The 14,075-nt window shown below is 38.2% G+C and overlaps 1 protein-coding gene and 2 long non-coding RNA genes across 9 annotated transcripts in view; 2 read left to right on the plus strand and 1 right to left on the minus strand.

Moving 5' to 3' along the window:
- The window catches only part of GALNTL6 (polypeptide N-acetylgalactosaminyltransferase-like 6), a 1,214,871-nt gene that overhangs the window by 487,022 nt on the left and 713,774 nt on the right, over positions 1-14,075 (minus strand). The gene's annotated exons all lie outside the window — the stretch shown is intronic.
- The window catches only part of LOC110256615, a 227,038-nt gene that overhangs the window by 139,815 nt on the left and 73,148 nt on the right, over positions 1-14,075 (plus strand). The gene's annotated exons all lie outside the window — the stretch shown is intronic.
- Positions 52-1,923, plus strand: LOC110256617. The gene is made up of 2 exons (XR_002338376.1): positions 52-283; positions 1,383-1,923. It is a non-coding gene; the product is annotated as an uncharacterized LOC110256617 (long non-coding RNA).

A 14,075-nucleotide genomic window follows, 5' to 3' on the forward strand; every position in this document is an offset into this window, starting at 1 on the left:
ACTGTGTCTGTATGTTGATGTCCTAACTTCCTAGTCCCTAATATTAGGATATTTGGAGATGTGAACTTTGGGAGGTAATTAGGTTCAGAAGAGGAGGGTGGGGCCCTTGTGAAGGGATTAGTGACCTTATAAAGATATCAGGGAGCTTGCTACCCTTCTCTCTCTGCCATGACAGGACATAGTGAGAAAGAGGCCATCTGCAAGCTAGGAAGTAAAGGGCCCCAGAACCTGAACCCTGCCAGAACTTGGTCGTGGACCTTCCAGTCTCCAGAAAAACTGGACTGTAAGTAACCAAGTTCTGGTGTTATAGCCACCAATATTTTGTTATGGCAGCCCCAGCTGATTCATACAGACGATGGGAAGAAGAATGCAATAACTTAGACCTTACAAAAGGCTTGAATTGGAATATACAAAGAGTCCTTACAAAATCTACAAGAAAAGGATAAACACTGGGCACTAGAGTGAAGGCACTTCACAGAAAGAAATGTACAGATGGCCCACGATTATTACTCATGTCCCTTCACTTGGGCCCTGCAGTCTCTGTAGCCCCAGGAAAGCTGGGGCAGCCCCACTCCTGTTCAGGTCTGTGGGCACTGCCAGGCAGTAGATGCACGGACATACTGTGACATGTGATTCGGCAACCAAGGTGCATGAAATAAAGTGCATCACAGATCTTGCAAACATAATGTTCAACAAAATTAACATAAATTCTGTTTATATAAATTCAGACAGAGACAGTGTAAGCTTAGGTGATAAAATTATATACAAGTAAGAGTAGGAATTTATTATCATAAACACCAGGATAGTAGTTGCCTTATGAAACGGAGAAAGAAGGGTTATTCGAAGCAATCAAGAGAGGGATTCAGGATGCTGTAATGTTTGTTTTCTTGACTTAGGTAATAGTTACATGAACACTGGGTTTGCAATAAGTTATTTAGCTGAATACAGAACAACAATTATATATGTTTCTGTACATGTACTATTTGTCATAATAAGATAGGCTAAATCGCATAAAATACATTGTAAATGACAATTTGGTAAGAATCAACACAATTAAAACTCTCATTCTCCTAATTAAATTGATTATAGTCAAACTATATCTCTGATAACCAGAGAATGGAGGAAAAGGATAAACCCATGAAGACAATAATAAGTTATAAGTTAGGAGAATGCGAGTTTTAAAGTATTCCGATAAAGTGACATTTGTGTCTTTTAATGATTTCTTTTATTATGAAAATTAATTCAAATGTAATGCCCTTAGTGTTTCTTTCAAGATCTGTCTTTTAAGAAATATTTTAGATATGGTTTTAATCATCTTTCTTGATACATTTAAGCAAAATTTCAATTGTGACACAGAGAACTGTATTTTTTTTCACTGAAAGGTCTATTTTAAAGAGAAGCATTCCCAACGTTTGGTCTAACTACATAGATGAATTATCTGAATTAAAGTAACATTTACAGATGAGTGTCTGGGACACTTCATTGGAGTCCTTTCGGAGAAGATTTAATGAAATGAAGTGCCAGTTTTAAAATCAAGTTACACTGCACATGATACAATTGTCTTCCTATAAGCGCTAATGAATAAGATCAGATAGAAAGAATTTCAGTGGAACCTTTTATCTTCTATCACATTGACTGCTCCTTATAATTTAATTTCCCTTTATTTCAGTCCCACATAAAATGAAGAATTCCATTGTCTGCTTAGCTGCCATTTCTCTAGATATTTGAAATGTATTTAATTATACAAGGTCACATCTGAAGAGATAAAACTCTCTGGAGAGAATGTAAATGAACTTTCCCCTATTGGATCACTTATGAATTCTTTATTACCCGAGAATTACATGATAATATCCTAAAGTGACACGAAATGTCTTACTTCTTATCTTGCCTATTCCTGGAATAAAACTGGAATATTAAGATGGATGATTCTGAGAATTGGCTTCTTCACAGGGTATGTGAAAATATCCTGGTTACACTGGAGACTAGAGTCACGGATTTTCTTTTATGAGGGGGCACTAAACATCACGGCAAATTGTAGCAGCTGTTTGTAATGTGTAAGAGATGCCTAAGATGTGTTTACGGAAAAATGTTTCCTACCAACTGTTAATGAGAAGAATTTATTTATCATTCAAGTGCTGGGAGGATATTTGCAGATTGTCTTTGAGGAGCAAGCAATGCCCCACAGAAAAAAATATGCTTAGTATTCGCATCCTAAATAGTGAATGATTATAAAATGTGTCATCTATTTATGCTCTGGTCTAGGCCATGGGTATACATTCTTATTCTAGATGTTACAATCAATATTTCTGTATTCTTAGCAAACAACTATCTTGAAAGTATTGGCATTGTGAGAAAAATTATATTCTTGCAGATGAAATGAACACCTTTCCATGTTTTCTCTGAAGTCCCACAACTTGAAACTTTTTATACCTATTAGGGAAAAAAATTAATTTTCAGCTAAAAAGTTCTTGATACAACTGTCACTCAGTGACATTTTTGAAAGTAGTATGTTGCTGCTTTTGTGTGTATGCGCTTGTGTTTTTGTGAATATTGGTAAGTAGTACATCCGTAAAATATTTCTATTCAATGGTAAATTTGAGTATTTCACAATAAAGGAAATAGTAATTGGATCAATAACACGATCAAGGATGAGAATATAGTTGAATTTTACAGATTACAACACTGAACATTCATCCACCAAAATACTACTCCTTCCTACAGATACAGTTTAATTTTGGGGGGGGCCACCCACAAGGCATGCAGAAGTTCCCAGGTCAGGGAATGAACCTGAGCCACAGCAGTGACAACACTGGATCCTTAACCCACTAGGCAGCCAGGGAACTCCCTGAAATAGTTTAATTTTGGAATCGATATTAAACTCTGATTATGCATCTACATTCCTCAAAGAGGAAAATAAGAAATTATTCCTATGGCAATAACTCTTTATGTATATTCGAAGATTTTCAATCTTGTTAAAAAGATTTTGACTCAAAATGTATTGTTAAGAAAGTGAAAAAACGGAATAAAAAAGTGAACAGCCAAAAAAAAAAAAAATAGCTGGGCCAAAGACTTTAACAGAGACTTTAACAAAAACAACAAAATATAAAGATGGCAAATAATTCTATTAAAGACCTTCCCATGATACACATCAGAGAAATGCAAATGACACAAGTTACCACTACACACTAATAGGTATGTAGTCATACCTATTACCATCCCTATAGTCATGTCTATACCAATTTGAATGGTCAAAATCTGAAATACTGACAATAGCAGATGCTGACAAGGATGCGGAGCAATAGGAACTCTTGTTCCTTGCTGGTGGGAGTACAAAATGCTGCAGTGACTTTGGAAGACAGTTTGGCAATTTTTTACAAAATGGAACACACTCCTACCATATGCTTTAGAAATTGTGCTCCTTGATTTTTACCCAAATGAGTGAAAACATATGTCCACATAAAAACCTGCATATGGATGCTTGGAGAAGCTTTATTCATAATTGCCCCAAATTGGAAGAAACCAAGACTGACTTCAGTAGGTGAATGGATGCATAAACAGTACATCTCGTCAATGGAATATTTAGCATTAAAAATAAATGAGCTATAAAGCCATGAAAATACATGGAGAAAACTTCTTTACATATTACTAAGTGAAAGAAGCCAATCTGAAAATGTATATACTGTATTCCAGCTATATGACATCCTGGAAAGTGGTTTGCAGGGGTGAGAGGGTACAGTGGACAGAGAGGTGGATAGGGGCACACAGAGAACCTTTAGGGCAGTAAAATATTCTGTCTTATGCCATAGCAATGCATATGTGTCATTATACGTTTGTCCAACCCATAGAATGTATGACAGGAAGAGTGAACCCTAAGATAAAACCATGGACCTTAGATGATTATCCTGTGTCCATACAGGTTCATCAGTTGTAACAAAGGCACCATCTGGTGGGGATGCTGATGATGGGGGAGGCTGTGCCTGTGTGTAGATAGAGAGTATATAAGAATCTCTAACTTTTGCTCAGTTATGCTGCGAACCTAACACTGTTCTAGATAAAATAGTTTTAACAACAACAGGATGACTGGATTTAGGGTATTCACAAAATACAGTGTTTATTTTCAATTAAATGGATGCAAGCAATGATTCAGTTTATTGGTATTCAGAGTAATTTACATGAACAATCCAGAGAGGACTGTGTATTGAAAAATAGAAATAAAATAAAAAAATTTGGGATTGCCACATATACACTATTGTATATGGAATGGATGGGCAACAGGGACCTGCTGTACAGCAAAGGGAACTCTACCCAATATTCTGTGATAATCTATATTGGGAAAGAATCTGAAAAAGAATGGATGTATATATAACTGAGTCACTTTCTTGTACAGCAGAAATTATCACAATCTTGTAAATCAACTCTCTTTCAATAAGACAATAAATTAACTAGGAAAGTTGTCCTTTATTCATTACGATTATTTTGGAAATGCAATGTAACATGGCTGTGTGGAGAGCCTGTATATTAAGAGATCTGTGTTCAGGTCCTTGCTGTGGCATTGACATGCTGACATTAATTTCTTGTAACATTGGGTTCTTCATTACAAATGAGAATAAAACAGCCTGCTGTATTGGGTTTTTGTACAGTTTAAGTGAGGAGATTTTTTTGTATTGCTTTTGATTGATAGTTCTCTGTACACATATAAAATATTACTATTAATATAGGTATGCCTCATTCATTTTATTGCACTTTGCATTATTGTGCTTTGCAAATTTTCTATTTTATTTTAACAAATTGTAGGTTTATGGCAACCCTAAAGGCTACTGGTGTCATTTTTCCAACAGTACTTGCTAACTTTGTGTCTCTGTGTCACATTTTGGTAATTCTTGCAGTATTTCAAACCCTTGACCAGCAAAAAGATTACAGCTCCCTGAAGGTGATAATGGAGAGCTTCAGATAGTGGTTAGCATTCTTAGCAATAAAGTATTTTTTAATTAAGGCACAAATTTGTTTACATGTAATGCTATTGCACACTTAACAGTCTACAGTATAATGTAAACATAACTTTTATATGCCCTGGAAACCAAAACATTTGTGTGAGGCACTTTATTGTGATACTCTCTTGCAGTGGTCTGGAATTGAACCTGCAATATCTCCGAGGTCTGCCCAGAACAGGTCACTTTAAAAATGAAATATTTCTTTCAAGGTTTATAATTTAAGTCTTTATGAGTTCACATGGTAATTATCTGTTAATTTTTTTACTGATAGGTTTGGTTCAAGAAGTCTTACCCTTGATTTCTTGTGATAGCATCATAATTTAGGAGGGCTTGTTACAATGAAGTTTTCTATTTTCCAGCTGTGGCTTTTTAAAAGTTCTTAAATTTATTTGTTTGTTTGACAGGTCATCACATACTGAACCATAGAAAATTCAGTTTACTGGGGCGGTGGGCAGGGGAGACAAAGGCAAAAAGCAGTGGAGATATTTGAATACTTAAGATTGGCAAGGAATCCAAATCAATTTAGTTCTGTCTATTGTACTCAGTGCTCTTTCTTTTTTTTAACAATTAGTTTATGAATTAGCTACACTCTTCCAATTAGATGAAATGAAGATCAAGACAGAGACCCCAAATATCCTTATAAATGGAAGAGACCATGCAAATCATAGGTGACTGTGGAATACCAAAAAAAGTGGGGGAGGAGGGTTGTGGAGGGAGAGAGGGAAGGGAAGGGAAAAGGAAATAGTCACCATTCATTAAAGGCCAATCCATTTACCTGTGGGATGGCACACGCACTACGTAGTAATACATATTCCACAGTGACGATTGAGAGGGTTGGTCAATTACTAGTTAGGGAAGGTAATCATGCAGGACTTTATTCTGAGCTTTGTTGCATTTTTGCTTTTGCTAGAACCCACATTAGTCATGCTTGCTTGTCACTGTTACAAGGAAGGTGGTCTTTTCTAAAAAATATGTTTTTTGAAAAATGTGGGGGTGGGTATTTGTGTACATGTGCTTGTCCAAAATATATTATTGAGACATGAAGCTGGAGTTGTGAGGTCCTGGGACTTGTTCATGTTTCACCGTCATCGGCCCTGGGGTTTTGCTGGGATTATAGTTTCTCCACCCCACTTTGCTAATGCTTCCCAATGGTCTTTCCCTAAGGGCATCAGTGTGCAGACAGGAAAACAGTTTGGAGACTTAAGTGCTTTGGTTTTATTCTGCTACACTCAAACTCACTTCTAAGATAATGCAATGATATTTTTGAAACACAATAAGCATACCAGAATGAATGTTCCTTAATTACTTAATCTCAGATTATGTTACCCTCTTGGACAGTAATTGAATTTTTTTTCTCTATATATGGATATTTAAGTTTCTTTGAAAACATTTGGGCAGGTGTTTAGGTAATTTGAATTTTACCTATGAGAGCTTATAATAAGCTATACATTTTACAATGGATTTCATGGATAAATATCTGACCTGAAAATTTGAGACCAAAGAATTAAAAATACGTCATGAGAATAAACTGAACCAATGTGATTAAAAAAGATAGGAAGGGTGAGGAGGGGGGGTGGGAAGGGAAAGAGAGGGAATGAGAGAGAGAGAGAGACAATGCTTTAGACTTGGCAGAAATGGTACATAATCTTACCACCATAATTTTCACCCTTCTCCAGATGTGAAGAGGAAAAATCTGCGTTGTGTCTGAGTATAGATCTGGTGTGAGTTAGAAAAGAATGAGTCGCCAGTATATAATACATGCTATTTTCCTTAAAAAACAGGAGGTGCTTTAAAATTTATTTTAAAAATTTATTTTATTGAAGTATAGTTGATTTACCATGGTGGGTCAATTTCTGTTTACAGCAAAGTGATTCAGTTATACATATGCATATTCTTGTTCATATCCTTTTCCATTATGGTTTACACAGAATATTGATTATAGTTTCCTGTGCTATACAGTAGGGCCTTGTTGTTTATCCATCCTACATATACTAGTTTACATCTGCTAAGCCCAACCTCTCACTCCATCCCTCCCCCATGGCGACCACGAATCTGTTCTCTATGTCTGTGGTCTGTTTCTGTTCATAGATAAGTTCATTTGTGTCCTATTTTAGATTTCACTTATAAGTGATATCATATGGTGTTTGTCTTTCTGATAAACTTCATTTATTATGATAAACTGTATGTCCATTCATGTTGCTGCAAATGGCATTATGTCACTCTTTTTTTATGGCTGAGTTAAAAATGTATTTAAAATCAGGCCCACACATCTCATTTAAGGCTGAATTATTTATCTAAGGACTTTTCCATCAACTCCTTCACTTTGACTTGCTAATTTGTATGTATTTCTAAAATGTTTGTCTACGAATTAAGATATAAAATAGATCAGAAATGGAGTTTCCATTGTGGCTCAGCAGGTTATGAAGCCAACTAGTATCCATGAGGATGCGGGTTTATTCCCTGCCTTGCTCAATGGGTTAAGGATCCGGTGTGGCTGTTAGCTGTGGTGTAGGTCACAGATGCAGCTTGGATCCCGTGTTTCTGTGGCTGTGGCATAGGCCTACAGCTACAGTTTGGCCCCTAGGCTTGGAATTTCTATATGCTGTGGATGCAGCCCTAAAAAGACAAAAAAAAAAAAAAAAAAAAGAAGAAGGAAATGACCAAATTTGCCTATTTATTATAATTTTCCCCAAGATTTTATGATCCTGTTGCTTAGAAACTATTCAATAAATCTCCAGGATCCCTTTGGTGACCATAATTTTTGAGCATACTGGGGAAGAATATTTGACATTGAAACTATTCTGGAAAATTTAATAACTGCGGTTGCCATTAGGAGTCACCTATAGGACCTATGACTAAGCATATGTCTTTTAAAAAGGCATACAATTTCTAAACTTAAACTTGGTACACTCTGAGGCCAATAGGAAGACTGCAATGGTTGTCAAAATAGGACTTAAGTATGATTTATTCATGTTCTCCTGACTCTGTCTACTTTAGCCTGGGAACTGATTGTATTACTAATAAAAATTGATACTAAAAAACCCTTTGTGATCTATTTGCCTTCAGAAATTTGCGATCTCAGTAGCAAATGTTAAAAAGCAAGTTGTTCTGGTACAGGAGTCATTGTTAAGCAGGAGGGGAAGATGATTCATTCTGATCCCGTCACCCACAAAACTGCCACTGCTCTAACTACAGAAAGAATGTATTCTATGACCTAAATGGTGGAGGACTTTTATTTTTCAAATCCAGGTCAAGCTGGTGGTAAAAGTACCTAGTGACAGTGAAAGCTATCGATAGAGAATAAATACAGACCCCGTGAAGTCCTTTCACAATTATTTCCTCAGTTGCACAGTTTTCACAGGTGAAATGAACAGCATTAACCTTCACGTTCCCACAGACCCTGGCTCTGTATGATTCTACTAAGAGATGACCAGTGAATCTTAAGAGGTCAAGGTGTTAGCCAGAATCTTAATGCTGAAGACGATGTTTGGCTCTTGTGATGCCTCTATTGAGAAAGCATGGATTAAACTGCTATTTCTTTTTCCTTCCTTCCTTCCTTCCTTCCTTCCTTCCTTCCTTCCTTCCTTCCTTCCTTCCTTCCTTTCTTCTTTTTAGGGGCACACCCATGGCACATGGAGGTTCCCAGGCTAGGGGTTGAATCGGAGCTTCTGATGCCAGCCTACACCAAGCCACAGCAACATGGGATCTGAGCTGCATCTGCAACCTATACCACAGCTCATGGCAAAGCTGGATCCTTAACCCACTGAGCAAGACCAGAGATTGAACCTGTGTCCTCATGGATACTAGTCAGATTGACTTCTACTGAGCCATGACGGGAACTCCTAAACTGCTATCTCATTAGCTACTGTATAGACCTCGGAAATGGGTTTCAGCCCCCAAACTAAGATGTGGGTTGTGTGCTCCTAATAGAATTTTAAGATCTTAATTTTAGTAAACCATGCAAAACATTCAATGTACCTTCTTAACCATTTTCAAGTGTACAATTCTTTATTGTTAAGTATACTTCCACTGCAACCAATCTTAACAACTTTTTCATCCTGTAAACATGAAACTCTATACCCTTCAAACAGCAACTCGCCATTCCTGCCCCAGCCCCTGACAATCACCATTTTACTTTCTGTCTGCAAGTTTAACAAATCTTTACCTCATATGAGTAGACTCAGATAGTATTTGTCTTTTTGTGACTATTCGTGACTGGTTTATTTCACTAAGCATAATGTCCGCAACGTTCAACTATGTTGTATTCTGTGTCAAAATTCCCTTACTTTTAAGCCTGAATAACGTTCCATTGTCTAGTATAGATCATATTTTGTTTATCTGTCTGTCAGTAATCACTTGGGTTATTTCTACCTTTTGGCTATTGTGAAAAAGGTTGTTATGAACACAGGTGTGTGAAACCCTTTGAGACCCTGCTTTCAATTCTTTCGGCTATATACTCCGAAGTGGGATTGTTTGATTATGCAGCAATTCTATTTTTAATTTTTTGAGGAACCACCATACTGTAAATTCCCTTGTGTATTTTTTTTTATCCTTTGCATGAAAACAAAGAATAGAAAGTTTAGTAAGGGAACTAAAAATCCTCCAAGATGTTTGAAGTAAAGCATTATATAAAAAAGGGCTGTGGGAGTAAAGTCCAATATGTGAGGAGCCACGAAAATTGGAACCTGATGGGAATTTCTTAGTAAATGCTTCACTTTGTTTAAATGGAGAGCTTGTTACGAAACATCTGTATTTGCAGGGAAGCCCTGGAAATTGATTCAGTAGGTCTAGCCCGGGATTGAGGAATGTGTGTTTTTAAACAAATGCATCAATTCACTTAGATGCTGCCTAACCACTAAATAGCATTTACATAACTTACATTTAAGCAATAGTTTCCATATTTATCTGGTTAATTTTTTTTTCTTTTTATGGCTGCACCTGTGCCATATGGAAGTTCCCAGGCTAGGGGTCAAATTGGAGCTACAGTTGCAGCCTATGCCACAGCCACTGCAACACCAGATATGAGCCACATCTGCAACCTATGAGGCAGTTTGCAGCAATGCCAGATCCTTAACCTACTTAGTTAGATCAGGGATCAAACCTATATCCTCACAGAAGTTCCTTAACCTTTTGAGCCACAATGGGAACTCCAATAAGGTTAAATTTTCAATAAAAATCTATTATGTGCTGCCAGAAAAATGTGTAAAGGTATTGGGTACATAGATGTAATTAAAACAAACAATTCACTTGCCTGCATGCATTTCACAGTGTTAGCGGGCAAGACTTAATATAACACAAATATATGTATATATCTAGTGTATACTTGTGAATTAACAGCTAGGAGCTCCTTAGCCCTTCAGTGGCCAGTGAGGGTAAGGCATGGAGGCACAGCTGTGATACGAGACCAACTGCAGTGGCTACTGTGTTGCCATCTTAGTCCCCTGCAGAAGTGAACACTCACTTCCCCAGCTGCTGATGTCATGTTGGTGGGGAATGGTCCTTCCCAGTGAGTACTTTCCAGAACTGTGCTGTGCCCAGCTTGATTCCAGTGAAAAGCCAATGGAGGGGGTAGTTGTATGGCCCTGTCTCCCTTATCTGGAAGAGGGTTAAAGAGGGCAGCTTCAGAACTCCCTTGGGGCCCCGTTATTACTTCCCTCTGTTCAGGTGGGGCTAGTGGGACTGGTCCTGATGGCATCCCCCAATAAACTAAGGCAAGTTGGTCTCAGGGTCTGTTTCCAGGTGGCAACCTGACACAAGATACCATAAGTAACCAAAAGGAAGCCTTGAGTTGGGAAAACCCAGAGAGAGTGGATCGCGAGATCACAGGTGATGCACTGACTCAGGAGACTGTGGGGGAGCACAGCTCTACCTTGCAGACCAGTGGGACAGGGAGAGGTGAGGACCAGAAACCTTCAGCTAGTGTCAGCAACCTAAGGATGTGTCACTTAGGGAGGTGGGGGACCTTTGATTGATGAAGTCATGTGCTGACCATTTTTGAAAGCAGAAATAACTGGGTTGCCTGCAACTGTCATGATAAAATTTTCTCAGTGTCAGTGAAGCTTGTGAACTGAGTTGGGTTCAACTGTAGAGAAATCAAGACACTTAGAGCATTGCAGATCTATGCCTTATCACTGTTTCAAAGTCAGCTCTCCAACTTGTACAGTATTAAGGGGAAACACTGCTTTATGTCTTATTTCATCCCCATGTGTCTTCACAAAGGATGTTGCTGTACTATTCCTTCCATTTTATTTTTCCCTAACAGTTCCCCACTTGTAGAAATCATGCTTGTGGCCGGGGTGATCTTTTAAATACCCAGGCAAGGACTGCAGCCCAGGTTGTACTCATGAGTATTGGCTATATGTCAGTTCCCTTTTCCTCAACCTACAGAAAAGACAGTCCTGGAAACCCCCAGTCATCAGCCAGTTATTTACTGAACACAAATACTGCTTTACTCTTTTCCCAGTACTCTTTGTACAATTGATCCTCTGGGCTATTCTGATTAACACATATCTAAACAAAGCAAGGTCTTCAACCCCATGCATAAATGTTTTCCATGTACTATTGCCCTTACAAAATACACACACAGCCCTCAACCATCCTTTCCTTCCCATGTCTATTCTAATTCCAATTTTAATTTTCATTACTTCTTTCAGGACCATATCAATAATCGTACTCTTACTTTTCTACACAGTCTTTTTTTTTTTTTTTTAAACTTTTCCATTAATGCTATTCATTGGTTCACTCACTCAGCAAATATTAACTGAGCACATGGTATATATCCTTTTGGTGCTGGTGGTACAGTGGGGAAGATAGACAATGATCTTGCTTTATACAGCTTGAATTTTAGTTGAGGTCTCATCATTTAACAAACTACAAAATATCGTTAGCATAACCAAGCAAAAAGTTAAAATGGGTGACAGAAAGTGATGTCATGACTACTTCAGTTGGGTGAGCCTCTCATGGGATGTGATCATTAAGTTAAGATCTGAAAGATCAGAATCCAGCCATGCCCTGCTGGAGTGTTCCCAGGAGCAGAGACAACGGGTGCAAAGGTCCTAGTGAACAAGCTTGGCCTGCGTGAGGCCCAGAAGGCTCATGAATTAGGGTAAAGAAGAGGGTGGAGGCAGATAACACAGAGACTGAGGGGGTGGGTTGTGGACTTGGGTTTTAAGTGTAATTTGAAGCTATGGGGATTGTTTTAAGCAGGGAAATGCATAGACAAATTCCCTTATTGGCTGATCTGGCTGCTGTGTGGAGAACTGATGATAGACAAGCAAAAGGGGTAGCAGAGTTTGGCCAGGAATCTGTGAGTCATCCAGGTAGAGATGTGACCAGCATGGAGATAGTGGTGGGGACCATGGACAAGCATTTAGAATTTGGGGGATACAGAGTCAATAGGGCTTGCTGGTAGAGTGGTTAAAGCACGGCTCCGAAATTGTCTCCCCTGATTCACTTGCATTGTGTTACCAAGCACCTCCACTGTCTGGCCCAGACATTTGTTTGGACCTTAACTTGGGTGCAGACCCCACTGTGCCCTGCCTTGCAGATGACACTAGCACCTTGTGCAGCTGCTGTTCTTAGAATCCAGGCTCTCACAGGCCAGCCTGACAGCATTTCCCTGTAGTTCAGAATGTGCTGAAAATATCCAGGACGGATGGTGACTCCGATTTTGGATTAGAGGAAGACAATAAAGGGAAAATAAAGCTTGACCAGGCGGCAGAGTATTTCCAAGATTCCATGGCCTGCTCTGGGAAAAATTTTATTGCCTGAGGAAAATCATTTGACATCCAGGAGAATTTTAAAGTTGGAATGGCATTGGTTAAAACAACCCTAGCCTAGGCAGGGGTGGTGTTTTGATGGAATTATTCTAATTCAAAGGGGAATATCTCATTCTAAAGCGAGAATTTTTGCAAGGGTTTTCTTGAAGTACTGTCAACTGGTTGGCTGCCTTGCGTGGGTATTGAAAGTCCTAATAATTACATTTACATTATTGTGAATTAACCACTGAAAGCATTGGAGTAGCCATTTAGAATTGTCTGTTCTAACCGGCTTCATGTTAATAGAATTATTTTTCAAATTACTCATACATTTGAGATATGGGAAATAAGTTATTGAATTAACCTGAAATTCACGGTTTGAAAATGACGTTATAATCATTTAGAAAAAAAAAATCATCTTCTCATCTTTCCCAGAACCCTCATTCCCAGCACAGTCCTCAGACGAAAATTTATGCCAGTTCTCATTTAGCAAAATCCGTTAGAAAAATTAAAAAAGAAGGAAAGTGAAAGTAAAGAAACATAAATTCAATCATTAAACTTACACAGATATCAGGGTGTCACATCCAAAATCTCTGCATTCTCAGTGGGAATATATGCATTGATGAGGCAGCAAATAAAAGGGGATAAAATCTTAACTCAGGCAGGTGTAATCTGAATTGTGTGTGAAGCTCTGAGTGGGGTGCTGTGGGTTGGAGGTTATAAGGGCAATGCAAATGAAGTATAAGAGGGTATTCTCCTTGTTGAAAATAGAGGAACTAACTTACTTTTCTTAGAGCATTTACTTTTGGAAATTTGTAAATCCTTTCTCTGCTTCTTTAAAATGTATGCAAATCTCTTTAAAAACAAAAGAAGCCTCTTGTCAGCTTTATAAGCCGGCACAATCTTTCTCAGGGAAGACTTGAGAACCAGTTCTGAAATGAACATACTCATCAAGGAAGATGATGCCTGCCTCCCAGTAAGGCTGAGAGCTAGTGATGGCGCCTTGCTCCAAGCTCACTTCCACAAACTTTGTTCTTTGCATGCTGGAAGTGTGTGCTGCTTTTCCGAGGGAATGAGCTGTTACGGTTTAACTGTGTGGTATCTGGATTGGTTGAACAATGAATTGATGCATAGGATATGTTAGAACAGGACAAAGTCATCTGCTTGAAAATTAATGTCCGCATTACCCACCTCCCAGAGGAGGCTCAATACCAGCAAATAATGAGCAAGGTCTAGAATTGCAATATTTTTGCTTTTGTTGCTTCATCTTAATTATAATTTTGCATGTTTTTGTTTGTTTTGCTTTTTCAGGGCTGCACCTGCAGCA

The sequence above is a fragment of the Sus scrofa genome, chromosome 14 (assembly GCF_000003025.6).
Source record: "Sus scrofa isolate TJ Tabasco breed Duroc chromosome 14, Sscrofa11.1, whole genome shotgun sequence".
Taxonomy (NCBI): domain Eukaryota; kingdom Metazoa; phylum Chordata; class Mammalia; order Artiodactyla; family Suidae; genus Sus; species Sus scrofa.